This window comes from Achroia grisella, unplaced genomic scaffold (genome assembly GCF_030625045.1).
Source record: "Achroia grisella isolate CSIRO2021 unplaced genomic scaffold, CSIRO_AGI_Agris_v1 utg4142, whole genome shotgun sequence".
NCBI lineage: Eukaryota > Metazoa > Arthropoda > Insecta > Lepidoptera > Pyralidae > Achroia > Achroia grisella.
Genome location: NW_026712849.1, coordinates 788,214 through 815,666, shown reverse-complemented (window position 1 = coordinate 815,666; position 27,453 = coordinate 788,214).

Sequence of the window (27,453 nt, the reverse complement as noted above, 5' to 3'; positions counted from 1 at the left end):
ACAAGCCTCCCTTGAAGCGGCACTCCACTTTACCAAGTTGTATCTGCAGCACAGCATTTTTTTTTGTAAATACATAATCTACATAGAAAAATACGCAGACCGATATAAGCAATCGTACTCATGAATGTAAATTTATATAACGTGCGAGGAATCAAATCCTGGATTACAGAAAAAATAACCACGTGCTAAACCTCTAGACCACCGAGGCCTTCAAATATACCTAAATAAAAGCAAAGTTTCTTAACTATTCTACTTGCTTATTCTTGGTTGGAGTAGAATAGAATAGAATTTTTTGAATAGTCATAACATTTTTTTTTGTTTTATCTACCGCTCGTTCGGAAAGCTGTCTCATCACAAGAAGAACGAGCAAGAATCTTGTGTCTTGCTCTTTTATATTTTATTCTGAATATGGGGGTACAATAATAAAAGAATAACCTTTCAGTAAGTCATAATCTTTAATATTATTCTAGTTATTTAGAATACATTATGGAACGTCCAAATCTCCGTAGCTCGCTGCTTCGAAGCATCGTAGGTGAACAGTAAAAAGCATCTTCGCAGCCTCTGACACGGACAGCACACTTATCATAAGTAACCCGGTGATAAATCGACTCACTGGCGACATCTTTCGTGTCTGTTAGTTATTGTCCCCTTATGTATACCACGGCCAACTTAGATTTACCCGGCGCCAACTCAATTTTCAACCTTATTGCATTACACATAAAGACAGAGAGGTAAAGCGCGAGTTGGTATGAAAGTTGGACAATTCAGTACCTTTGGGGAGATACTGTAGCAAGTCTCAAGTAATAGCTGCGGTTATGACGTCGTTATGATAAATTTGTGACTTAATTATTTTTGCTGCTAAGTTTTTGGTCGCCATCTTTATGTTGCGTGCAGTCAGGCCTTTCTCCTCCATCGGGCAGACTGGGCACGTGCCCAGGGCCCCGCGATGGATTGGGGCCCCCTAGAATAGAATGGAAAATCATTTATTCAAATAAACTTAATTTAAGCACTTTTGAATAGTCATAACAATTTGTTTTTTATCTACCACTCGTTCGGAAAGCTGTCTCATCACAAGAAAAATAAGCAAGAAACTTGTGTGTTGCTCTTTTAAATAATCCTTGTAAGTTTACATTTACAAGTCGAAACGTGTGAATACAAACTACCAACCTAGTCTAGTCTAGTTCCTATTCGATTACAAACGAGAACCGAACGATAGCTACTCTACTCTCGCCTGAAAATCAGTCTTAATAAATTCTTGCAGACTATGGTCAATTTATTCGCTTTTGTTAATTTTTTTATAAATGTCTTGCAAAAACTAAAACCTAAAAAACTTTTTATTTTTTTTTGCCTGGTTTGTTTTGGAGGTAGGGCATCCCCATATATTTAGTGTGGATTACATTATATTATCTACTAGCTGTGCCCGCGACTCGTCCACGTGTTATAGTGACCTTGACCAAATATAGAAAAAATATTTAATAATCTAACTCAAACAAGGCAAAGAAAAAAGATTCCTCGTTATAGCCTCAAAAGTGAATAGTTTCTATACAAACTTTCATCCCCTATTTTTTACCCCCTTAAGGTTAACAATTTTACAAACTTAGTCATATTTATTCATATTTAATGAACAACCTAAAAAATAAGTTTCAAGATTCTAGTTTTAAAAATGACGACACTCCCATAGAACCATTCACCCCTTTCCACCCCTTACCACCCTTTATTCGCATTAAAAAGTAGCCTATGCCATTTTTCTGGGTCTGGATTATCTGTGTACCAAATTTCATTTAAATCGGTTTAGTAGTTTTGGTGTGAAAGCGAGACAGACAGAGAGAGTTACTTTCGCATTTGTAATATTAGTAAGGAGTAAGGATTCATTGTATCTAATGTAACTAAATATAATAAAGTTAATTTTTGCACATCTACGTTCTTTGTCTTTATTACTGTGATCATAGGGGCCCCTTATGCTAATGTGCCCAGGGCCTCCAATAGGTGAAAGACGGCCCTGCGTGGAGTTGTTTATGTTACTTTTCACAGACAATGCTGGCTCCGATTACTTTATCTATTTATGAAGATGTCGGTTAAGTATAATTTAATAATAATGGGAAACGAATAAATCTCGGCGCAGCGGCGCGGCCATTCGTCACAGGCCGCCGGCAATCAATCTCCCGCGATTTGCCGCGCCATTATTTAGTTCAGCCATTCGCCGCTAGATGGCGCTTATCTAATTTATTATGCATACTGATGACCCGCGCGTAATGAGCGCACTCTCGGCTCGGTTTTCTTAAAGAAAATGTGCCAACAGGAATTCACCAGATTAGGAGAAAGAATGGCCTGATAAAATGGTCCGGCGGCGATTTGTTTTGTCTTGTTTAATGTCGGTCTTGTAATTCGTGACTTGGTTTAGGATTACGCTTGAACATAACATTGATGGTGGTTCTAGATTGAATATTGCATTGGTGTTTATTATATTGGAGTTAACATAATAATTACAGAGATGGTTTATACAGAATGAAGAGGTTTTAAAGGCAAATATATACATTAGATTTTTAAATGGATGTTAATAGTGTGGAGCACTCGCCTCGTCATCATCATCATCGTAGCCCGGAAGATGTCCACTGCTGTACATAGGCCACCCGCAAAGATCTCCACGACGATCGGTCCTGCGCTGCTCGCATCCAATGCCTTCCAGCGATCTTGACCAGATCGTCTCTCCACCTTGCTGGAGTGGTGGAGTCTTCCACTCTGAAGACTTTATTGCCCCAACGGCCATATGTCCAACGAGCTATGTGCCCTGTCCATTGCCAATTCAGTGTCGCAATTCTTCGGGCTATGTCGGTCACTCTGGTTCTTCTGCGGATCTCCTCATTTCTGATTCGAACACGCAGAGAAACTCCGAGCTCCCCCTGAGTGGCTCAGAGCTTGTTCATGAGGCCCATAGTGCACTCGCCTGCGTTAACTAATATACGCTGGACACCAGTAAGAAATAATGATGATGAGCATGAGGTCAGGTCAGTTAGCCCACATAGTAAATTCTCCAAGCATTTATCATGATGATTTCCTGGGAGCACTGCGTGGATATCAACCTGATATGGTACATTGTTAGCAATGGGGTTATCAGCCCACATTACTAACAATCTCTTCCCCCTATATATAACATTACAAATATAGTCTAAGTAACTATAATAATATAAATTATATTAAACCATATAATTTATATTATTATAACTATATATAGGAAGTAAAGCGGTGTGGACAGCTAGAGGACAGCGAGTGGACCACCGAGGCCGTCAATCTATAGCAGATCTGTTTCCATTCGGAACAACTAAAAACAATTGTGATTAATTTATTATGAATTATCTTCGGAAATAGAAATATTACTTGTAAATATTACTTCTGAATTGTCATATTTTTTATTCTACCACTCATTCGGAACGCAAACTCATTACAAGAAGAATGAGCAAGAAACTTGTGTGTTGCTCTTTTGAATTAGGAAGAAGTAACTCAAACCTTGATCATTACATTCATTGAAGAGTATTAAAGTAGGCATCATATCGTCCTTAAAAAAAATAAACGCAGGTGGATGGAATGCATTATAAGGACCATTGAATTATTCGACAAATAATGTTAAACAGCCTTTGGTCGATGGATGAAAAAGTGACAACATTTATAACGCACAGGGAATACGGACCACCGATCAAAGTGAGCACATCTCTGAATCTTTTATAGTATCTTTAAAGAAGAATTCGACATGTAAGTTTCTTGCTCGTTCTTTTTGCGATGAGTCTGCATTCCGAATGAGCGGTAGAATAAAAAATATGACTATTCAAAAGAGCTTATGTTAAGTTTATTTGAAAGATTATTTCTATTTCTAAAGAAAGAATTACGCAACACAAAGCAGTATTTCATTTTGTGGTAACACCATTAGAGAAACATCCAACCAACAAGGGTGGGAAACTGTATAAAAATTCCGACAATACGTTACGTAAACAAAGGAGTCGATACTTGATAAATTACAAGTTACCGGCCGGCCAATCCATCTTGCTCCCAAATTAGAAGAAGCTCGTCCCCCGGCGTCGAGCGTATACTTTATATGCACCCTGTACTGGACTGCGGCCAGCAAGAAAAATAAAGGAAATTTATAGGAGTCTGTGCGACTCGAATGCCCCGTTATGTTTTATTGTTATTGCCATCCTTTATTTTATCAATGTGCCATTTTCTTGTGCTGTATATTGATAAAAATGCCCGCGGGACGTTATTTTCTATTCATGCATTTCGATAATGAAATGGATACAGAGGTAATGAAATTTTATTTTTTCATTATACACCATTCTGTTTGTGGTTTATGACCACTTAAGAATAATAGTTTGTGATTGAGTGATCATTCTCTAGTTTATGTTTGTTTTCGGACTACTCTAATGCTGTTGGCCGCTTTACAGCTTCACCGGATGATAGGGGGCGAGGGCAGATTGCACTCCAAACCCGTGGAAGGTCTTATGGAGCGGCTGAAGGCCAACTCCCGCTTGACGGTTACTGAGGGCACCGCTATGGGTTCAAATCTCAGTTCGTCACGAGCTGATCGTGTTCGTGGTAAATATCTTTATTTACCATAAAATTATTTTAAGACCCTGTTAACAATATAACTAAAATTAATGTTAGTTGAAAATTTCAGTTTCATATCTATAACCAACTTCAACAGACAGTAATAGTATCTAGTTGTAAAACAATACATCGAGGCTCGTCATGTCGTTTAGTCTTTAATTATATCTACATTTCCTTGAAGGTTGTCAAACTAACATTATTTACAGAGAGAAAGCAAAATTCATCTATTGTTCATTTTCCTGATTGACTAATAGAAAGAGTAACTAACTAATTAATAGTACAATATTTTAGAAGTAAATAATATACCTAGTTTATTTCTCGTTGATAATTCTCTCTCCTCAAAACCTCTTGGTTCATTAATTTAGTAACTACTTATTAATAGTTATTATCTTTGTAATTTCAAATTGAATATTACAAACAATGGGCTGAAATGAAATGTACATTGATATTAAGATGTTCCAACTTTACCCTATATATCTGTTGAGATAAACTTCCAAAGTATCTGCAACTAATTACTCCGGGCCACCAATTAACATACGCTGTGCCGATTGCCGCCACCACCCACCAGCCACCAGCCGCCGTCCGCCTCGCAATAAGTAGCTTAATCCTATTTCTTATCTTTACACGCTAATGTCTTAGAATTTGCATTCCGTTACTTACAAAAAGCCTGAGGTATTTAAAGTATTTGCCAGTGTTGCCACAACTTGAGTGCCCAGAATTTGATGGGAGGTTTGAACATTGGCTGAATGAAAATTATTAATTCACGATGTTCGAACACGACTAAAATATTGTACCAGACTGATATTTATCTTTTTAAAATTTATAAATACATAGCTTGACGTAACATTAAATTTTGGAGGCCCTTTAGAAATATTTATTTTACAAAAGTAACTTATTTACATTTATAATAATGTTAAAGTTTTCTATTAGTATCTACATGTGTACTAATTGTCACAAGTTAAATTTGAAATAAAAAATATACATTTCATTTAATTAAAATATTAATTTTACTTAATTATATTTGTAACAATTAAAACGTATAAGTTTCTTTAAGCATGGATACTAATCACCATAAGTTAACATTATCTTATATTTAATATAATTTCGAATATATCAAAGATTTAATATTCCATACGGAAAGTATTTTTTTTTATTCTTTATTGCCATATGGCAGTCTCTACCAGCTAACCTTTGGGTAGAACTAAAAAGCGTTGTAGGGCGGTAATGGCAAAAATTTGTGACAATAATACTGTAATATTATGTTTTAGTTAATAAATATTCAGGTAAAATATTTTTACTCTTTGCAACCCCAAAGAAAATTGAGAAGATTTAACAAAAAACCTTTTGGTAGCAGTCAAAAGCAATGCTAATTGCGACAAGTCTCGATATGGTAATGACTACCGACCTCTGCCGGGGAGCGGTCGAACCACACTTTATACAGTCGCTACTCCAGCCGGGAGTTTTCCCCTTTTAATATATTTTATTTTTGGGGAGTTCTGTTTACTTTGAGCGGATTACGCGCTGTATTTAGGTATAGTTACACAAATATTTTTATTTAGTAGGTGCCTTTTTTCTTTTTATAACATAAGGGACAAATGAGCTTGCTGCTCACCTGATGATAAGTGATTACCGCCTCTAATGAAGTAACACCAGGGAAATTGCAACTGCGTTGCCGACATTTTAATAAGGAATAAGCTCTTTTCTTGAAGGTTTCAATATAGGTTGTGAAATATCATTGTTGGAAAGTGATTCCACAATATGATTGTGCATAGCAAAATGTCTCTGTAAAACCGCACGGTGAAGGACCGCCATTCATCCAGATGATCAGGATGGTGTTTTTGTGTCTGTGGAGCGACCTTTTTTTTTTAGTTAAAGATTTTTTTAAATTGGAATGTTAAAGTATCTGACGTTACTATTAATGAATAACATAAAAATATAAATTAGTCATTTTTGCATACAATAAAACAGCATGACTGGGATCATAACATATATTGTTAACTAAAGTGTCTTGTATCATATAATAGTTTGGTATTTTTAATTATTCTATAGTTTATATTAGAATTTAAATTCAAATTCAAATTCAAAATATATTTATTCATCATATTACAGATTCTTATGATATGTCAAATCTACCGACAGTTCGGAATGATTTCGGGATGAGAATAACTGACAAGAAACTCAGCTCGTATTTTATTTTAATGTTGTACATATTTACAATAATACTATTTCATTTAATTTCAAATTTGGGAGAATAGAGTGACCACCAGCATATGCTATTTAAAAAAAAATAAAAAATCTAATCAGTGTTCGCAACCTGAACAGACCAGTACCCACAAGCAGCACCGGTTCACGAGTATGACGGATTAGCCAGCCATCATTGCACTCAACCATATTAGAGGGAGCATGTCGACCCGGCCCACCACGCCGCCACAAGTTTGAACTTTATAGCGAGCATGACTGTTTCAAGTTACTCCACTACGTCATTTATATTATTTACAGCATAAACTATACCAATCACAGTTTTCACCCATTACAATATTTAATTACATTATTTAAATTACAATATGTCATTATTAAATTTAGAATAAGTTTCTTTAGTGTTTATAATATATTTGATGTTCAGTCTCATGTGACCTTGTTGCAATTAGCATTTTGTTGTTACACCAACCATGATATACTTGGAGAATTATACCATGATATGTTGATGAAAAGGGCAGTGGTTCTTTGGATCGAATGTTATCAATGTATGTAACGTTAAGTCGATGATCATGCAGTTATATCTGGGAAAAATCGTCGAAAAATGTATATATATAACATCAAAAAAGTGAATTAACTATTTTTTTAAAAATATAATTTTTTTTGCCCGCCAAATTGGCGAGCTTGGTGTGACGTCACAATTTATAAAAAAAACAATGCAAAAACTGCTCACTTGAGCAGCTTTTATAATAAAAATATTGATGGGCCAGAGTTCTAAAGAAATATTATTTTTAATAAACATAAGTTTAGCTATATCTGAATTTCATGCACATGTAGACATACCTACAATCAAAACATCCCGTTCCGTCGGTGGTAGTGATTATTTACACATCAAAAATGCTTACCTACTCCTTTACCGAATAATTGTATATTGGTATTATACTTAATGAGTATTATTTCTTACATATAGGTATAATCACAGATAACATATATGTATAATGTAGGAAAGTATGTTGAAGGTAGGTCTTTTTTTGTGTTTTTTTCTATTGCGTTCATGCGGAATCTAACTTCGGTCTTTTTTCTCTTTCCAAAGGGCTTTGCGACCCTGGAAGATTTGCTAGATATATAGGTATAACAACTTGAGTAGAAAAAATGAATGTTTTCGATTCAGGGACAGTATAGCATTCTGAAAGTGGAAGAATTTTTGAAATTAGTTGAGTAGTTTCATAGATTCGTTAAGTTTGTCGTTGTACAAACAAACAAACATACGTATTCAATTTCTCTTAACAATGTAAGTGTATATCTAAAAAACTTCAGGTAAAACAGAGTTAATAAATAGACATACCAAATTTATATATATAGATACTCTCATAAATGTCACAACTTCAGACGAATTGCTGAAAACTTCGCTTTAATTTAATAACTGTCGTAGGAGGATGGTATTTTTATAAAATGTTGAATATATTATTGTAATTTTTTAAAAGTTTCTGTTTGTCTGTCCGTCGCGTCGCGAGGACGGGCGTTTTTTAATTCTCCCTTTATTAATTTCTATCTTGACTGACGCCTTCATAATATATTCCGTTCAGATTGAAAAGTTCCCGAGCACAGATACGGCAACGTTAATTTGAATAATGGAGGAAATAATTAGATTATGAAAATACTGCGAGTGTGTTTGATATCGAAATAAATTATACGGAATACAGGTGATATGTATACCACCAAAATAAATAAATGATATTGAATAGTATTGAAAATAGACGAGAAAAAATGTTAGCACACTTGATACAAGAACACAAGAATGGCCATGAAAAAAAACATTTATAAATCTGCCTGAAAAAAGATTTAAATGAATTTTATTTAGTATCTAGGTTTTGACATTTTCTTTGTTTGCACCAGTTATTACCCACTTAGTACCACATATCCCACTGTTGTACGTTGACTGGAAGAGATCTCTTCTAAGGATAAGTCCACCTTTGCTCAGATTGTCTCTAAATTATAATATCTTTGTATTATCTGTGCAATAAAGAATATATACATAAATCATTTCTTTAGTAAAGCTTAATATAAAATTGAAGAGTTCGTTAAGGATAGTAATATTTCTGTAGAAAGACTTAAAATCCATAGCGCTGACAATATTATCTTATTGCACTAATATAAGAATGAGTGCGTAGCGATTTCTATGTTGATTATTGCATGCCTCTTACTTCTTATTTTATTATTGGATGGTCTGTGTGAAAGATGGTAAGAAAGGAAGTAAATAACGCAATGACTGCGAACAGGGATGAATGGAAGTGAAAAACATATTACGACGACCACAAATAAATGGGATAAGGAAGAAGCAGATGATGATGATGATATTCCATGCCTCTCAATAATTATTTATATGTATCAATCAATCCCTCTTACTGTAATTATTTATATAAAAAAATCATCTATTCAAAAGAGCAACATACAAGTTTCTTGCTCATTCTTCTTGTGATGAACCTGCGGTCCGAATGAGTGGTAGAATCAAAATATGACTATTTAAAAGTGCTTGTAATGAGCTTATTTGAATAAAGATTATTTCTATTTCTATTTCTATTTCTACATATTTATATTTCAAAAATAAATAAATAACCCTAGACAATTAACACAGCGCCGTGGTCTAGTGGTCTAGCATACCGCTTCACTTCCGACGGTCGTGGGTTTGTTTTCCTCGCACGGTATAAACATTTGTATTCATGAGTATGATTGTTTTTACCGATCTGGCTATATGTTCTATGTGTATTATGTATGTATTTACTAACATAAAAATATCTAAGTTAAATCAGTTGTTTAGTACCCATAACACAAGCTCTGTTTAGTCTGGAACTAGAAGGCGTGTGTGAGTTGTTCTAAGATATATCATTATATGTATGTATAAAAAAGTTTTCATATTACATCAGACGGATCGTCAGTTTGCCATTCTAAATGTATAAAAAATATCCACGTAGTATAATGTAGGTGTCACCGGGTCACAGCGACTAGTGTGGGTTCGATAGCAGTATGGTCCCGCTGATGTCCCGATAAACGTACCAACGCATAAATTTGCATTAATTTCATAACCGGCGAGCAAGGGAATAAAATTAGACGCACATGGCCCGTTTTTTTTCTAAAACCGTTGTTTTTACCTTTTTTTTATTATCTGTTTCGTTTTCCAACGGCCCCGGTCGCTCGGCGGGTGATGTCTTCCTGTTTTTCTGGTTGTTTAAATATACTAAACTCATTATGTACACTGTACAAAATAAGTACTAATAATATGTTTAGAAATAGCTGTATGCGTGACTTCGTTCGCGTGAATTTAACTTTATTTTTCTAAAATAAAAGTAGCCTAAATTATTCCTTATTACATCAGCTACTTGCCAAAAAAAGTCTTAGCGAAATCGGTCCAGCCATTTCAGAGATTAGCCGCAACAAACAGAGAGACAGACAAAAATGGTAAAAAATGTTATTTTGTGTACCGTATTTATATTCATATGCATGTAGTAACAAACGGTTATTTCATTATTACAAACAGACACTCCAATTTTATGTATATGTATAGATTAAGATATGGCTTGATTTTGTGGCGGTGTTGAAATGAAAAAGTATTTTTAAATTCTGATGATATACGCGCGTTGTCTGCAATTTGATTGACAAATTATTTACTGTATATTGTATTGTATAAACATACATATAAACATAACTGTATATTGTATTGTATGTTTATATGTATGTTTATACAATACAATATACAGTAAATACATACATACAATATATTGTAAATCAAGTGCAGACAATACGCATCTACAATCATCAGATCCTAAAAAAATTGTTATGTACCCGTTTGAGTACATAACTCGTACATTACTTTGGTAAAGTTATTTTTATTTGGCAATTGTTCGTGCAATTACAAAGAAATAACATTTTTCTGTTGTCCTTGTACATGTCAGAATAATTTGTATGAAATTAAACATTTTAATTTACAGGAAGTGAAACAGTTGTAGTACGAAATCCCTTACATAAATGTTTTTTTTTGTTTCTTACTACAGATTCATTAATTCATTAATATGTACCAAAAGTATAGCGTAGGGAAAATTTAATTTCATTATTTTTTTTAGTGTTGGCACTCAATTGTGTAATAATGATACTAATAATATGTCAGAAAAATACACAGTATCATCTAGTCCCAAGCTAAGCAGAGCTTGTGTTATGTAGACAATTGATATAAATACTTAAATGTTTTTTTAAATACATAATATAGGTACATAGAAAATAACTGAGAGCAATATAAATAATTCTAGTCATGAATGTAAAAATAAAAAGATACTGTACGAGGAATCGAACCCGCAACCATTGGAAGTAAGGCGGCGTACTAAACCGCTGCACTACCAAGGCCGTCAATTAAAACTAATATTGTATTTGTAATTATTACAGTTTAATATGTACTTCTATGTAAGAATAATGCGAAATATATAAGAATGTGATAAATTAACTGAATAATTTATATTCAAGTACATTAATAATATATTATATATAATATATACATGATATATCATTAATATTTCATTTTATGTTAATTTTGAAATGCAATTTGTTATTTTATTTGCACGATGTTGCTATTCGCCGATAGATGGCGCTAGCAGACAGTAACGAAAGTAATTTTATTTGTCTTACTACTTGGCTGAAACTGCATTCCGAATTAGAAAACATAAATAAAAAACAAAATTAAAAATGCTTACATTTAGTTTTATTTACTTTTGTATGTAATTATAATAATAAACAGGTTGATGGTTCAATTGGCGGCAAACTGTAACCGTCGCCTACACACACTACGCTGCACTACAGATATCACGTTATCATGAAACACTCCTGATACCCACGATGCGTTGCTGTTCTAGAGGACTAAGATTTCCTTCCTCACATCCTGTCTTCTTCTTAGCACTGTCTCACTTTATGCGGGGTCAGCTCTCTAATCTAATTTTGCGGCGGCGTGACAATCTGTACTGCTTTGTCGTTGTCAATTTTTCCATCGCGATAAGATTACTCATGCTGTTCCACCAGGTGGTTGGAGGACATCTTCTTCCTCTATTACGTTCTGGTAGTAAGAGGCTTTTTGACCACATATTCCTCGTCACTTCGCATTACCATGCCATCTGAGATCATGAGATGGCCTTCGATAAGCTTATCCGTTATTAGGGCCACTTTGAACCTACCACGGATGTATTTTCGTCTCGTCTCCACACTTATCATAAATTTTAATCCTGTAATTTATTTTAATATCAATTTATTTTAATTTTCCTTGACCCGACGGAGTATCAAACCTGTCAAGTCTCTATTTACGTACAAAGCGAATACGCCTAGAGGTTGACAATTCGCGACTTATTTACATGTACAAAAATAATATGTCAGTGTCCAAATTATCCATAACTTGTTGTTAATAATAGAAATATGTTTATTATGTTTGAAGACTACACACAGCTTCATATACTTTTGGATATTATGAATAGAATTTTTAAAACATATGGACTAAATATGAATACAAAAAAAACAGTAGCAAAACATAAACCCCATAACAGAAATACTATAAGAATAAAAAAAATACAATTTGAAAATGTAGACACATTTAAATATTTAGGTAGTTTGATTACCAGTGACTCCAGATGTACTAAGGATATTAATATTAGAATAGCTATTGCAAAAAGAGCATTTAATGATAAAAAACATCTTTTGAGAGCTAATATATCATAGTCCACTCGGAAACGACTTATCAAGAACTGCATCTGGAGTATAGCCTTGTATGCCTGTGAGACGTGGACATTGACACAAAAGGAAAGAGACAAACTGGACGCTTTTTGAAATGTGGTGTTGGAGAAGAATGGAAAGAATTAGCTGGAAAGATAAAGTAAGGAATGAAGAAGTGCTTGAATGGATTAAGGAAAAGAGACAGATCATAGATATTATTGAGAATAGGCGGGAAAAATGTTGGGACACTTGATACGACACGACGAACTAATTAACAACATTATTGAAGGAAAAACAGATGGAAAGAGAGGAAGGGAAAGATCAAGACATAGCTATATCAAGCAAGTTAAAGAAAAAGTTGGAGTCGTGTCGTATCAACAGCTAAAAGGACTGATAGAAGATCGTGGAAGGTGGCGGGAGCTCCACCGACAAAAGCACAGCTCTTAAATTATGAATGAATGAATGATGTTTATACATATCGCTTAAGAGGAATGTCTCCACGCAATAAAATTATGATGTATTCTCCAGTATACGATCTATCTCTATTTAGAAACCTTACATCTCAGATATTGGAGAGTCGCCTAAGGTGGTACGGTCTGTGTGACCATCAGACCACATGACAAGAACAGTACATGACATGAGTACCTAGCCCAGAAGACCCCTTCTCACGTAGATGTCTGTTATTGAGAGGGATTTAAAAAGCGCCGAAATAACATCCCAGACGACCCAGGACAGAACGTCCTGGCGAAGACTGACCAAACGGGTCGACCCCATAAATGGGACCAAGGACAGGCAAAAGAAGAAGAACATCTCTCTATACCTAAGGTCGATAGCAATACTGCCAATCGAAATTTTGTAGTTAATATTTAGGTTCCACTCTACTCTACTTGCTCTATTATTACAGTGAATACAAAGATATTTTTTAGTTATTTCGAAAATTTATTATAATTTCAAAGTAGTGCAGATTTTTTACAAATTCATATAAATACATAACTCTTAAGAGGAGTGTGTCTACGTAATAAAATTACGATGTATTCTTCAGTATACGTTCTATCTCTATTTAGAGACATTACGTATCTCCTTACCCAAGCGTGATAGCAATACTTTCTGTCGAAATTTTATCAAAAATGTTTAAGTTCCGCTCTACTCGACTTACTCTATTATTGTAGTAAAACCAAAAGTATTTTTTAGTTATTCTCAAAATTTTATTATAATTCCAAAACCTTGCATTTATAAATTTTTACAAATTCATATAAAAAAATCATATCAAGCAAGTTAAAGAAAAAGTTGGAGTCGTGTCGTATCAACAGCTAAAAGGACTGATAGAAGATCGTGGAAGGTGGCGGGAGCTCCACCGACAAGAGCACAGCTCTTAAATTATGAATGAATGAATGATGTTTATACATATCGCTTAAGAGAAGTGTGTCCACGCTATAAAATTACGATGTAGGTATTCTTCAGCATTGACTATGGAATACGCACTACTCGGCTTCCTCTATTATTACAGTTAATATAAAGTTATTTTTTTCGTCATTCTGAAAATTCATTATAATAACTATGTCTATTTTTTTCAAATTCTAATACACCGATGATTGGTCATGCGAATAAGCTAATGAATCAGTTTTTGGTGAATCGTGTCTTCACCAAAAACTGTTTCTAAAAACACACGTAACTGAAAGCAGTTACGTGTGTTTTTAGAAAAACAAACTTGTTTAAAGAAAATTTGATTAGTGTGAAACTAGTGTGTAAGTCAACTAATATATTAGTTAACTTATTTAAGTTGTTAATCGGGTCTTAACACGAATAACTTTATAGTAAATGAAGGTATTTACCTCTCCTCATTTCCTTAAGACCCAGTTAACAATATAAATAATGTATAATCCTAATGAAAGTTTAAAAATGACTTCAGTTGCCTTACCCTACATTTTCCAAAGTTTCATTGAATTTCATTAGTTATTGTAAAAAAATGTCATAGTGCCACTTTTTTATCTCTTTCTATACAAATCGTGGTACTATGAAAATAGTTAAGGAAGGTAAAGGACATGCAGTATTAATACTCGCCCAATATAATAATAAAGGCAAATTTATTCGGCATATGAGAATAGTATAAATAATTAATAATGAGAATAGTCGCTGAACGCATCTACTGTTGTGCTCTGCGTACGCAGTGTTGGCACGGATTTTTTTTTATAGCTTGCTGCTCACCTGATGGCCAGTGATCACCGCCGTCCATAAGCACCCGCAACATCAGGAGAATCGCAAGTACGTTGTTTCAATATCGTATCGGTTCGGAAATACCATTGCTGGAAGGTGATTCCACAGTGTGGTTGTGCGTGGAAAAAAGTTTCTAGAAAACCGCACTGTGGAGGACCGCCATTCATCCAGATGATCAGGATGGTACTTTAGTTTCTGGCGGGTGGTACGGTGGTGAAACTCAGCAGCTGGTATTATTCCGAACGATTCCTCAGAACACTCACCGTGATATGAGCGATAAACAATGCACAGAGATGCAATATCTAGCACTCTGAACTGACTGAAGAGTCTGTTACCTATATGATCGAAGTTATATTGATTTTAATTTTGAGTGTTTACTATTTTGTATTAGATGTAATATATCGGATACTCATAAAAAATATGTAATCTAAATATATATAACTCAAAGGTGACTGACGTAGTGATCTATCAACGCACAGCCCAAACCACTGGACGGATCGGGCTGAAATGTGGCATGCAGGTAGATGTTATGACGTAGGCATCCGCTAAGAAAGGATTTTGATTAATTCTACCCCCAAAGGGATAAAATAGGGGATGAAAGTTTATATGAAATTTTGTCAAATTTAAACCAATCGGGCTGAGACTTTGCATGCATAAAGCTACTATGACGTAGGCATCCCCTAAGAAAGGATTTTGATAAATTCCACCCCTAAGGGGATAAATTAACGCGAGCAAAGCCCCGGGCAAAAGCTAGTTATTCCATATAATTTCTATTTTGATGTAAATCTATTAAGTTTCACTCTATTAAATAAATACATACTAACAAAAAGAATATTGTTTATTTTTTGTAAACTGTGTTGTATGACGTCTGCTTGGTAAGATATCAATTTCTCTGCCATATTATTATAAACGGATACAACTGTATGTATGTATATCCTTCAATAACAACAACATACCAGAACTCCTCAATCGATGTCCCTAACAAAGCGTCTTGTATTAGCTATCTATAGCAAACTGGCGGTTTGTTCATTTGTCTGTTCGTTAGACGCATATCGTGTATTGCTGAGGGGTCGCGATTATAAATATGCATGAGGAACGAAATGTCCATATGTCGACGGAACCATGAGTTAGCTAACGTCTCCTCGATGTGGGAAATCGAAGTTTTTGTGGGTACTATCTTTATCTGATAAGGAAACGTTTTGTTCCCGATATACAGTAAAGATTACACTAATAAAAGTAGCTGTTCGGGAAACGGTAGGAGTTATAAATAAGTCGCTTTATGACGGAGCTTCGTATGTTTGATTGTGTTGAAGATGCAATGTAATTTAGGTACAGCCAAGAGATTTGAAACTCAAGATTGTTTATTATCATAAAACCTTTGGTCTCTTTTGGATGGCATATTTTTTAATGCAAGTAAGTCAACTGGTACATTTTTTTATTTACTAGCTATGCCCTCGGTTTACATCCGCGTGAAATTTATAGCCTATAAGTTATTCTCATGTATAAGCTATATTACTGTAAAGTTATATTAAAATCCGTTCAGTAGTTTTCGTGTGAAAGAGTAACAAACATCAATCAATACTTATAAACTTCTAGTTTATAATATTAATGATGATATAGCTTTTAAGTAATGTATGTGTGTAACATATTTAAAATATAAAATCCCTTGTTTGAACAATAATTGCCATATAAGATCGTCAGCCAAATAATAGTGTACAGAGTAACTAAAAATGTTTACTGTAACTGAGATCTTGGTTAACGAGAATAGATACTGCAGAGAACTACTAGTTTTAGAAAGAATGTATGGGAAAATGTCAACGCCAAGTCAATTTAACATGAATGGCATAAAAGAAAGAAAGAAAAAATATTTATCTATACATATAAATACAATTGTAGTGTCTGTTTGTAACAAAATAACATTTAAAAAAAATTTTGTCTGTCTGTTTGTTCCGGCTAATCTCTGAAATGGTCGGACCAAATTTGACGAGGCTTTTATTGGCAGCTTATGTAATAAGGAGTAACTTAGGTCACTTTTATTTTAGAAAAATGTTTTAATTTAGAAAATAAAGTAAAATTCCACGCGGACGAAGTCGCGGGTACAGCTAGTAAAAAATATAAAAATTCGGCACTGCGTCTCGGACACACTCAATTAATATGTGATGTAGATCTTCTACAGTATTATATGTTTCGCAGTTTGGTGAATTCGATTTATGAAAGAATAGAATAGAATAGAAAATCATTTATTCAAATAAACTTACATTGAAGCACTTTTGAATAGTCATCACATTTTTTTTTAATCTACCGCTCATTCAGAAAGCTGTCTCATCACAAGAAGAACGAGCAAGAAACTTGCGTGTTGCTCTTTTAAACAATTTTATTCTTACATTTTTAAGTTTAAATCAATTAAAAAATCAAATAGAAAAAATATTGAATATACAACCAACTGGTGAAACAATTAATAATAGGAAATTAGTCATAATGATTTGAGCAGACCAGTCCCTACAAGCAGCACCCGTTCACGAGTATGACGGATGAGCCAGTAATACCAGAAATTTAGTAAAAAACATTATTGTAATCTATGATTGTGGAAATGGGTCATTTATTATTTATTTTAATGGGATTTTTTCTTGATTATCTAAAGTGGAACTGTGGTAAGTAACATTTAATTTCGTACCTAATTATATTGCACAAGTCGGTCGTAAGTTATAAAATGGGTGGTTTCTACCAGGCCGCGGCAAACAACTGTTATTACGGACCATTATTGTGTATTTTTCCCCGAGTAAATAAGTACCACGCACATGTACATCTTAGAGCGGTCAAGTCAAGTGATATTTCATATTTCGTTAATTAATAATTAAAAATTTGTTTACATATATTGCAAGTCATAATATAAAGTAATTAATATTTATACAAATTCAATTTAATAACAATCATATGACATTAAATAAATACTTACACAATCTACACATAAATAAAATTGGAGTGTCTGTTTGTAATATTGAAATAACCGTTTTTTACTACATGCATATGAATGTAAATACGGTACATACATCAAAATAACGCGGTCTTATCGCTTAAAGCAATCTCTTACAGATAATCTGGTATATCCTTCAAGTTTATTATACTATTCCACCCTTCATACTAATATACGGCTTATAGCGAAAATCATTGATACAGAGATTATTAAAAAATATTTATTAATAAAATACTTTTACACCGTAGACGAATTTTTTGATTACTGACCGTTACTGTAGCAAAATTTGGAAATTATTATTTTTATTACTACTATTATTGATTTTATTTTTATTGGTATTATTGTTATTTTATATTTAGATTTAATTTTGTATTTTGATATTCGACACAATAATTATTGTTATGAATAAATAAATAAATTATACGCAGTCAAATTCAAATACAAATTCAAAAATCATTTATTCATATAGACATTTTAGCCGCTTATGAACGTCAAGTTTTTACATTATAATTTTTTTTCCCTACCGTCCAGTTCGGTATATAGATCCAATTGAGTAGAACTGGCAAGAAACTCAATTGAATTACTTTTTTTTTACAATCCAGTTTATATACCTTTGGTCAAAGTCTACTGCAATATTTCTTGGTTACATATTTTAAGACCGCTCTATAAATTCACCCGAGTGCCATAAACGAACGTATATTTCCATGGCGCTCCGTCGTCACGGCATTTAATTACATTTTTTGTTCAAAATTCGAGGTCTTCGCGCTATCAGTAATTATATTAGTGGGCTCTAATCAACCTCCTAATCTAATTTCATTATTTTTAGGTTCAAAATGGACGTAGTAAGTGTTAGAATGCGTCAAATTAGCTAAAACTACTATAATTTAATTTTAATTCTATATTTGAAATTTCTACTATTCTACTAAAAATATATTCTGGTTAATAAACTTTCTATATAATATTCTCAGTTACAGTTTTCGTTCCCATACTCCTCCGAAACGTACTTCTCATGAAATTTTGGAGCGTATTGAGTAGGTCTGAGAATCCAATTATTTTTCCATATGTTAGATTTTTCATCCCCTTTTTATTTTTTAGACAAAATTTTTAGTTTTATTTTTTTATGATATAACATACTACATACAATTCTATATTTTCACCCTTCTATCATTAACCCCTATTTTTTTATAGCGTTATATATAAAAACAACGTTTGCCGGGACAGCTCTACGTGTCACAGTTGCTTCGTGGTCCAATTCCCAGACGCTTCATGTTTCTCCAAACACTCCCAAACTCTATATGTGTTCGTAAAAAAATGTTCTTTTTCTTTTATAGCATTCTTCCATGAAATTTTGTGAGCGTTTGCAAGCGCGTTGCCGGCCTTTTAAAATGGAATTAGATATTTTCTTGAAGATTTCTATCGTAGAAATCTATTGCTTTAAGCCAACATCTATTTTCTCCGCATGTGGAGGACCGCCATTCATTCAGGTGATCAGGATGGTATTTTAGTTTCTGGCGGGTGGTACGGTGGTGAAATTTTTTATTTTATTTTCTCGCCGCAGAGCCGATGGGTCGAGTCTGTCACAAAGACGTTGATTACCAATGATTCTGGCTGCTCGGTTCTGAATGCGGTCAAGATTTGCAAGTACGTTGCCGGCCTTTGTTTAATGATAGAACCAAGAGATTGATGGAAAGAACTACTATCTATAACCCTGGACAATTTAGATAGTTCCATCCAATCTCGAGCTAAGCAAAGTTTATGTTATGGGTACAACTTAACTGATACTAATACTTCAATGCAACATATTCATGAAAACAAATGTTTATACCGTGCAAGGAATCGAACCCGCGACCATCGGAGTTAAGGCCGTATAACATAGTATGCAACAGCGGGTCATGATCCCCCCCTGAGCTGGTTCCAGAACTTAGGTGAACTACTAATTGAATATAATGATTTTATTAGTATATTTTATCACCATACATATTTTATGTAACTTCATACCTTCCATATTATCAAAGTTCTTGACTTAACCACGACTATGTGACCCCTTCCTGACGTCAAAGCTGGATCCGCCCTTGATAGTATGTATATTTGAAGACTTGTTTAAAGACAGATAAATTAATAAATTACCAATATGATTATGTACAGAGTAAACTATTATATTAACTATATCTAAACATATATAACTTATTAGACTGATATAGTGATCTATCAACGCACAGCCCGAACCACTGGACGGATCGGGCTGAAATTTGGCATGCAGGTAGATGTTATGACGTAGATATCCGCTAAGAAAGGGATTTTGATTAATTCTACCCCCAAGGGGATAAAATAGGGGATGAAAGTTTGTATGAAACTTTGTCAATTTTAAACCGATCGGGCTGAGACTTGGCCTACATAAAGCTACTATGACGTAGGCATCCCATAAGAAAGGATTTTGATAAAATCTACCCATAAGGGGATATATTAATGCGAGCGAAGCCGCGGGCAAAAGCTAGTAAAAGTATAACGTAACGTAAGAAACGTAAAAGTACTAATCAAAATGGCGTTCAATATAAGCCTTGTTGTTTATTACAACAATTATGAAAGAAATACTACCGTATTATCATTAGTATATAAACAGAAATAAAACAACAATAATTAGGTCAAACAGTTAATGGCGAAACTTATTTAGTGGCATTATTAAGCAAGTTTAAACGGTAGGGGCGTTATTCCGTGAAATATTCTTATCGCTGCCCACAAACTACCCGTGAGACCTTCCACCTAATATTGTCCGAGAAATTTCTTGACATTTTTATAAAGGTCTTGTTAAACAGTATTCGTAATTAAGAAAAAGGTTAGATGGAATATTTATGTAACTGAAACATTTTTGCTAATAAACAAAGTGGAAGAGGAGCGTAGGAATGAAGATAATATTTTAAGGAAGGTGTTACATATGAATGTGGATGGTTATAAGGGTAGAGGAAGGCCGAAAAAGAGATGGATGGACTGTGTGAAAGATGATATGATAAGAAAGAAAGTAAATAACGAGATGACTGCGAACAGAGATGAATGGAAGAGAAAAACATATTACGCCGACCACAATAAATGGGATAAGGAAGAAGCAGATGATGATGAAACAAAGTGAAAATCCGTATATAATAATGATAATAACCAGCAAAAGCTGAGGGAGTAAGACAGTGCTAAGAATAATAATAATAATCTCAGGACAATTTACACAGCGCCATCTAGGCTCAAGTTAAGCTAGCTGAAGCTTGTGTTATGTGTACTAGATAACTGATACAAATACATAGATTTTTTCTTCGTAAATACATACATATTATACATAGAAAACGCCCAGACCGATACAAACAATCATACTCATGAATACAAATGTTTGTGCCGTGCGAGGAATCGAGCCGGCGACCATCGGATGTAAGGCGGTGTTTAAACCGCTATACCATCGGGGTCATCAATAAACAAAGTGGAAATCCCCATATGTAATAAATATAGCGTATTAGTAGGTAAGACATTTGGAAATCAGATAGAAAGTCATGTAACTGATTCACTATTAGTTCGTTATACAAAAATATATAATAAAATTCTTAATATAATATACAACTAGTATGTATAATTTTTGACTTACGAATATTGTTTTGATCTATAGAGACCAAATGAAAGATGTAAAACAGGAGCTAACAACCCTAAATTTTCACTCTTTTATCATCGTCATATTCGTACTTTAATTATATGGCCAAGATAATTTTGTTTGGTTAGCTAGTTGTTTATAAGCATCAGTAATGTAGGCTATACAGGGTTCAATGCATGTTCGATCAAAATGCTACAATTATTGGGATCAGCGGTAACCCTAAAAAATTATACAGAAACGTTATATCGTTGACAGGATTACCGTGAGACGTCACGCTCCGTTTACTTTAGAATTGTAGTTTGCTATAAATTATGGACATGAAGAAAAAGAAAATGAAAGGGATGTGAATATTTTTATTATTAAATTCTATTTATTCATAACAGTTGACATTATGTTGAATTATTATATAGCATAAATTATAAATAACTTGTTAAGTAACTAGATGACTGAAACTAAAAGAGAACATGTTGCGCCGACCCCAAATGATTGAGATAAGGAAGAAGCAGATGATGACGATGATACAGACATGAAAAATGTTTTGAATGGAGAATAAAACTTTACATAAAATATTATACTTTTGTGATAAAAAACAATAGATCAGCAAAATTTTCAAACATTGGGGATGTAGTGGCTCGTAATAGCTACCTATTATGATGAAACCACTAGTGATGCTACAGGAACAAACGTGTTTGCGGCTCAACTGATGGTAAGTAACTACCACCAACCATGAGCACCCGCAAAACCCAGGGGAATTCCAAATGCGTTGCCGGCCTTTTATGAAGGAATAAACTCTTTTTTAGGTTTCAATATCGGTTCGAAAATACTATGGCTGGAAGGTGATTCCACAATATGTTTGGACACAGTATCACATATTACAGCTTGTAAGTTAGCTTGCATTACAGCTAAGTAGCTTGTTTTGTCAGCGGAGTGGTGGTTATAAAGTAAAATGAAGCTGTATAATCATAGCGTAGCAGTCAGAGAATTCCAGTCTTTCGGAATGACAACTCATGAGTGATATTTGGAGTGATATTACACGATGTTTACACTATTGTTCATGATTGTATATGTTGGTTAATATCAGGTGAAGAATTTTGCTCAGCTTAAGTTATACAATAAAAGATGGCATTGTCACTTTTGGTGGTTTGAATTCTTCTTACAAAGATTAACAGTATGGCAACAACTACCTTACTATGTTTTACTTGGATCAAGTTTAGTCTTTATTTAGAAATTCTTGTTATGTAGTGGGTTTACATAGGTATATATAATATATCCTTCTTATAGGATGTGAATTTTATCCATTGCTAGTCTAACGTTTACTGTCAAGCTTCTATCGTTGAAATTCTTAATATAGTCTTAGAGCTAGTATTGCTATTAGGAAAGCAAATGAACTATTATATTATAGGAAAGTTTATGAGGATAGATGTTTGGTATTCTTTCACACAAATTACCGTACCGATTCAAATGAAATTTGGTACACAGAGATTTGGACTGAGACCATATGGTCCTAAAGAGCAAAATACAGAAGTAAATTTAGACATGTTTATAACTGACGAAAATTGACGAATACATATAATGATTTAAGTCTATCGCCACATCAAAGGGATATATAATTTAGCTTTTAATGTAGACATGACCCTTACAAAACAAGCTTATATGAAGCGTACAAATATTTATTGAGTATTAAACTTTTATATTATAGATATAACAATATGAACATGTTTTTTTATATTTGGACAATGAAGTATTAATTCTCGTGGAATTTTAAAATTACCCTCAATAATATGAAACAGGCGACAACTCCAGGACTTTAAGCTGTGCAATTGGCAGTTGTTGATAATTACAGGTTTGTTGGGTGCCCGGTGCCCGGTTTTTTACCTGCCCAGCAGCATGTCAGTCTGTCAGTACTGTAACACCTAAACTATAAATAATACGATCGACAGCCAACAAGGAGTCGGGTATTGAAAGTTGTCTGTACGAGATATCAACGTTTTATTGTATCTCATACTCGACGTATACAGATAAAAATGTTATATTGTACTTCAGCGAAATATTTACCGACGAGTAATCGTGGTCTCTCTATGAGTAATCCAGGATTACTTCCTGGATGACACATAGAGAGGCCAGGGATTTTTTATGAATGTGCACCATTCCATTATCTTTCATAAAAAATCCCTGGCCTCTCTATGTGTCATCCAGGAATCGGCCTGTGCTAACAGTTTACGCTGGCGGGGCACCAGTGGAAAATGACAGGATGAACATGAGGTCAGGTTAGTTAACTCATCGTAACAAATTCACTAGGAATTTATCAGGATGGTTTCCAAGCGGAAACGCGTGGAGGTTAACATTGCTAGCAATGGGGTCATCAGACCACATTACCAGCAATCACCTTTCCCCCAAGAGGCCAGGATTTGTAATATGGTTAACAACAGATAGATGTATATAACTTTCTAGTATCACAACGTTTGCAACAATACTCTAAGGAAAAGGCCTGACCGATAGGGTTCTATATATTATGTAGATCTTACCACAGGACGTAAATGTATTTTCCATACTCCTAAGAAATAATAACGCAAAATATTTTTTTTATTTATTAGACAATTTTTTTATATTTGTATGATGTGATATTAAAATACATAGAACCAAAAATATTCATATTTCTACCATCGACCTCTTTTTTTTTATATGGCAAAACGTTAACTAGTCAAATTTATATATTTTTTATAAATCCTTATTTTTTATATAAGTGACAAGGCAAGGCTATCCTACATTTTAATGGCAAATGGTAACCTGTATATATACTAGAGTATAACGGACATCGTTCTTATGGCGACTGTGACACCACTCATGCATTACCATGATGGAGGATTGCGTTACGCCTATATATACTGTTATTTTACTGCCTTATCACCTCATCCTTTTAGCGAAACATAGTTTACTAAGCAGGCTCCTTGGCGACTCTGATACTTTGGCACTACGCAGACAACTCTTTAGAAAGTCTAAAGTATTATATTGCACTTTTTTTAAATATTTTACTGCCTTATCACCTCACCCTTTTAGCGAAACATAGTTTACTAAGCAGGCTCCCTGGCGACTGTGATAGGTGATACTTTGGCACTACGCAGACAACTCTTTAGAAAGTCTAAGTTATTTCATTGCGCTTTGTTTTTTTTATTATACTGCCTTATCACCTCACCCTTTTAGCGAAATATAGTTCACTAAGCAGGGTACTTGGTGACTGTGATAGGTAATACTTTGGCACTAAGCAGACAACTCTTTAGAAAGTCTAAAGTATTATATTGCACTTTTTTTTTATATTTTACTGCCTTATCACCTCACCCTTTTAGCGAAATATAGTTCACTAAGCATGGTACTGGTGACTGTGAGAGGTGATACTTTGGCACTAAGCAGACAACTCTTAGAAAGACTATATTTCATTGCACTTTGTTTTTTTATATTATACTGCCTTATCACCTCACCCTTTTAGCGAAATATAGTTCACTAAGCAGGGTACTTGGTGACTGTGATAGGTGATACTTTGGCACCTTTTAGCGAAACATAGTTTACTAAGCAGGCTCCCTGACGACTGTGATAGGTGATACTTTGGCACTACGCAGACAACTCTTTAGAAAGTCTAAGGTATTTCATTGCACTTTGTTTTTTTTATGAGCGGTTTTACATTATTATCAGTTGCTAAGACTTGTGATACTGCGACCTACATAGATCTATTGTGCTCGCCCTTTTCAGAGTTCGCTACCTAGACCCGTCAGGGACAAGAATTGAAGGATATTCTTAGGAGAGATAGTTTTTATTTGCTCGGGATAGAGTGTATTTATTTATTTATTTATTTATTTATTAGCATACAAAACAGATAACAATCAATACAATAATATAACTAGGAGTGTAGTTCGGTACAAAACTGGATTGTAATCCAACACTATGTATGACTAAAAGATAAATTATATAGACGCCTTCAATATACGCTAGATAAAGATATATAATGAAAAGTAAACTAAACAGAAAATAATATATAACTATGTACGTAATGCAATGAATTATCAAGTTAACAGAATTTTATTTATATTATATATATAATATACTATACTAAACTGTATACTTTCCAATGGAGATATTTCGCTTATGCATGAGTGAATTTTGTTAATAAGAATAAAAATATAGTGATATCGTCCGCTCTTATAACTGATTTACAATGTTACTGTACTACTGTTGTACCCGTGGTTTTGGTATTGATTGTTTGTACTGATCTGAGTGTTCGCTATGTACATCATGTATATTTCTGGCAGCCATCCATAATTTTTTTTATAAATATTTATTCTATTTTGATATTATTTTTGTAGATCACTTTTGACTGTCCTCTTGAAAAGTAGATACCTACACGTAAAATTATTATTATTTTTTTAAATTACCGCTCTAGACATAATGCATGTGTTCACACAAAACATATATATCTAAGTATATATATAACTTGTCTAATACCAATAACATAAGCTTCACGTAGTTAGAGACTAGATGGCGTTGTGTGATTTTTTTATGTCCTATTGTCAGACGCTAAGACCTCTAACAGCATACAGTGTGTAACCTAAACAGATCTATTGTGCACCCTTTTTCAAAGTACGCAACCTAGACCTGTCAGGGACAAGAATTGAAGGATTCTTAGGAAAAATTATTAGCTATGGCAATTATTCAAGGTTGTTATTATATTTACAGTCCAATATTACCGTGTGACCGTTAAAACGAGTGCGTGTGGACATAACACCGCAGCGGGTCAGCCAGTCGACATGCAGCGACCCCGGCTATGGAAATGAGATGCTAATGTGCATATCTTGCGATCAGTGGTACCACTTCCTTCCGTGGGTAATTATGCGTGCAACTATATGTGTGACGGCAACTGTGTTATCATGGAATTGTATGATATACCTGTACAGGAATAACGCCTACTGGATCTAGATAGGTGTAACCTCAAAATAATGATGGGGGCAATTACCGGCCGCTATCTCTTATTTTTTTTTATTTAAGCTTTGCATTTCATAATTTTACAGTACATAGATAGACAGGTACATTTCAAAGTAGGTTAATTATGGACCCTGTTGGGCAGCAAGCAGAAGAGAAGAGAGGAGGACGAGTTATTTTTTATATAATATATAATAATAATAAAAGTAGTAATAAATTGAAATTGTATATATTTAATTACTAAAGTTGTATAATATTTAATTCAATATGTCATTTTTATATTCTAAAAATGTATAATAACATTTTCTAATCAACAATGTCTTGAGATTTCTTATAAATATTTTATAATTTTTTTCCTCTTTTAAAGAAAGTGGTAAGTGGTTATATATATTTATGGATGACACCAGAGGACCACTTGAATATAGTGCTAACGTGGAGGAAACTAACCTTTAAACAAACACCTGTACACAATAGACGCTACAGACAGTCCCCTCTGTCGGGGCTGCTTTGAAGCCGAAGAAACGGCTGCTCACGTAATCCTGGAGTGCTTGCAGTGGGTACACAACGAAAACAAATCCTCGGAACGGTGAAGTTGCTCCGTGAAGCCCGTGAAGACACCAGAAGACTTCTGCGCTTTTGGGAGGAGCATGGCTGGCTACTGTAGTAGCCTGGCTCTACACGCACAACGGGCCCAGTGAGAGGCTGATTGCAGAGAATGGAGTCCAATTTACATTTACATTTTCAGGACTAACAATAATAAAATCCTAGGATAATAGTCTCCATCTAGTGCGAAGCTAATCTGATTGACATACTTACATATGTAGATCGAAGCTAAGCAACGCTTGTGTTGATACTAAACAACTGACTCATATACTTACATATCTAGATATTTTTTTTGTAAATATCTGCATATGTATAGAAGATACCTAGACCGACGCAAACAATCATACTCATGAATACAAATGTCTCGTAGCATAGATTAGTCCCGAATTACAAAGAGTCTGTACTCAAATATATACCTTCTCATAAGCAAGATGACTTTATTTACAGTGTAAAATAGAAATAGAAATAATCATAATTCAAATAAACTCATTACAAGCACTTTTGTATATACATATTTTTTAATCTACCACTCATT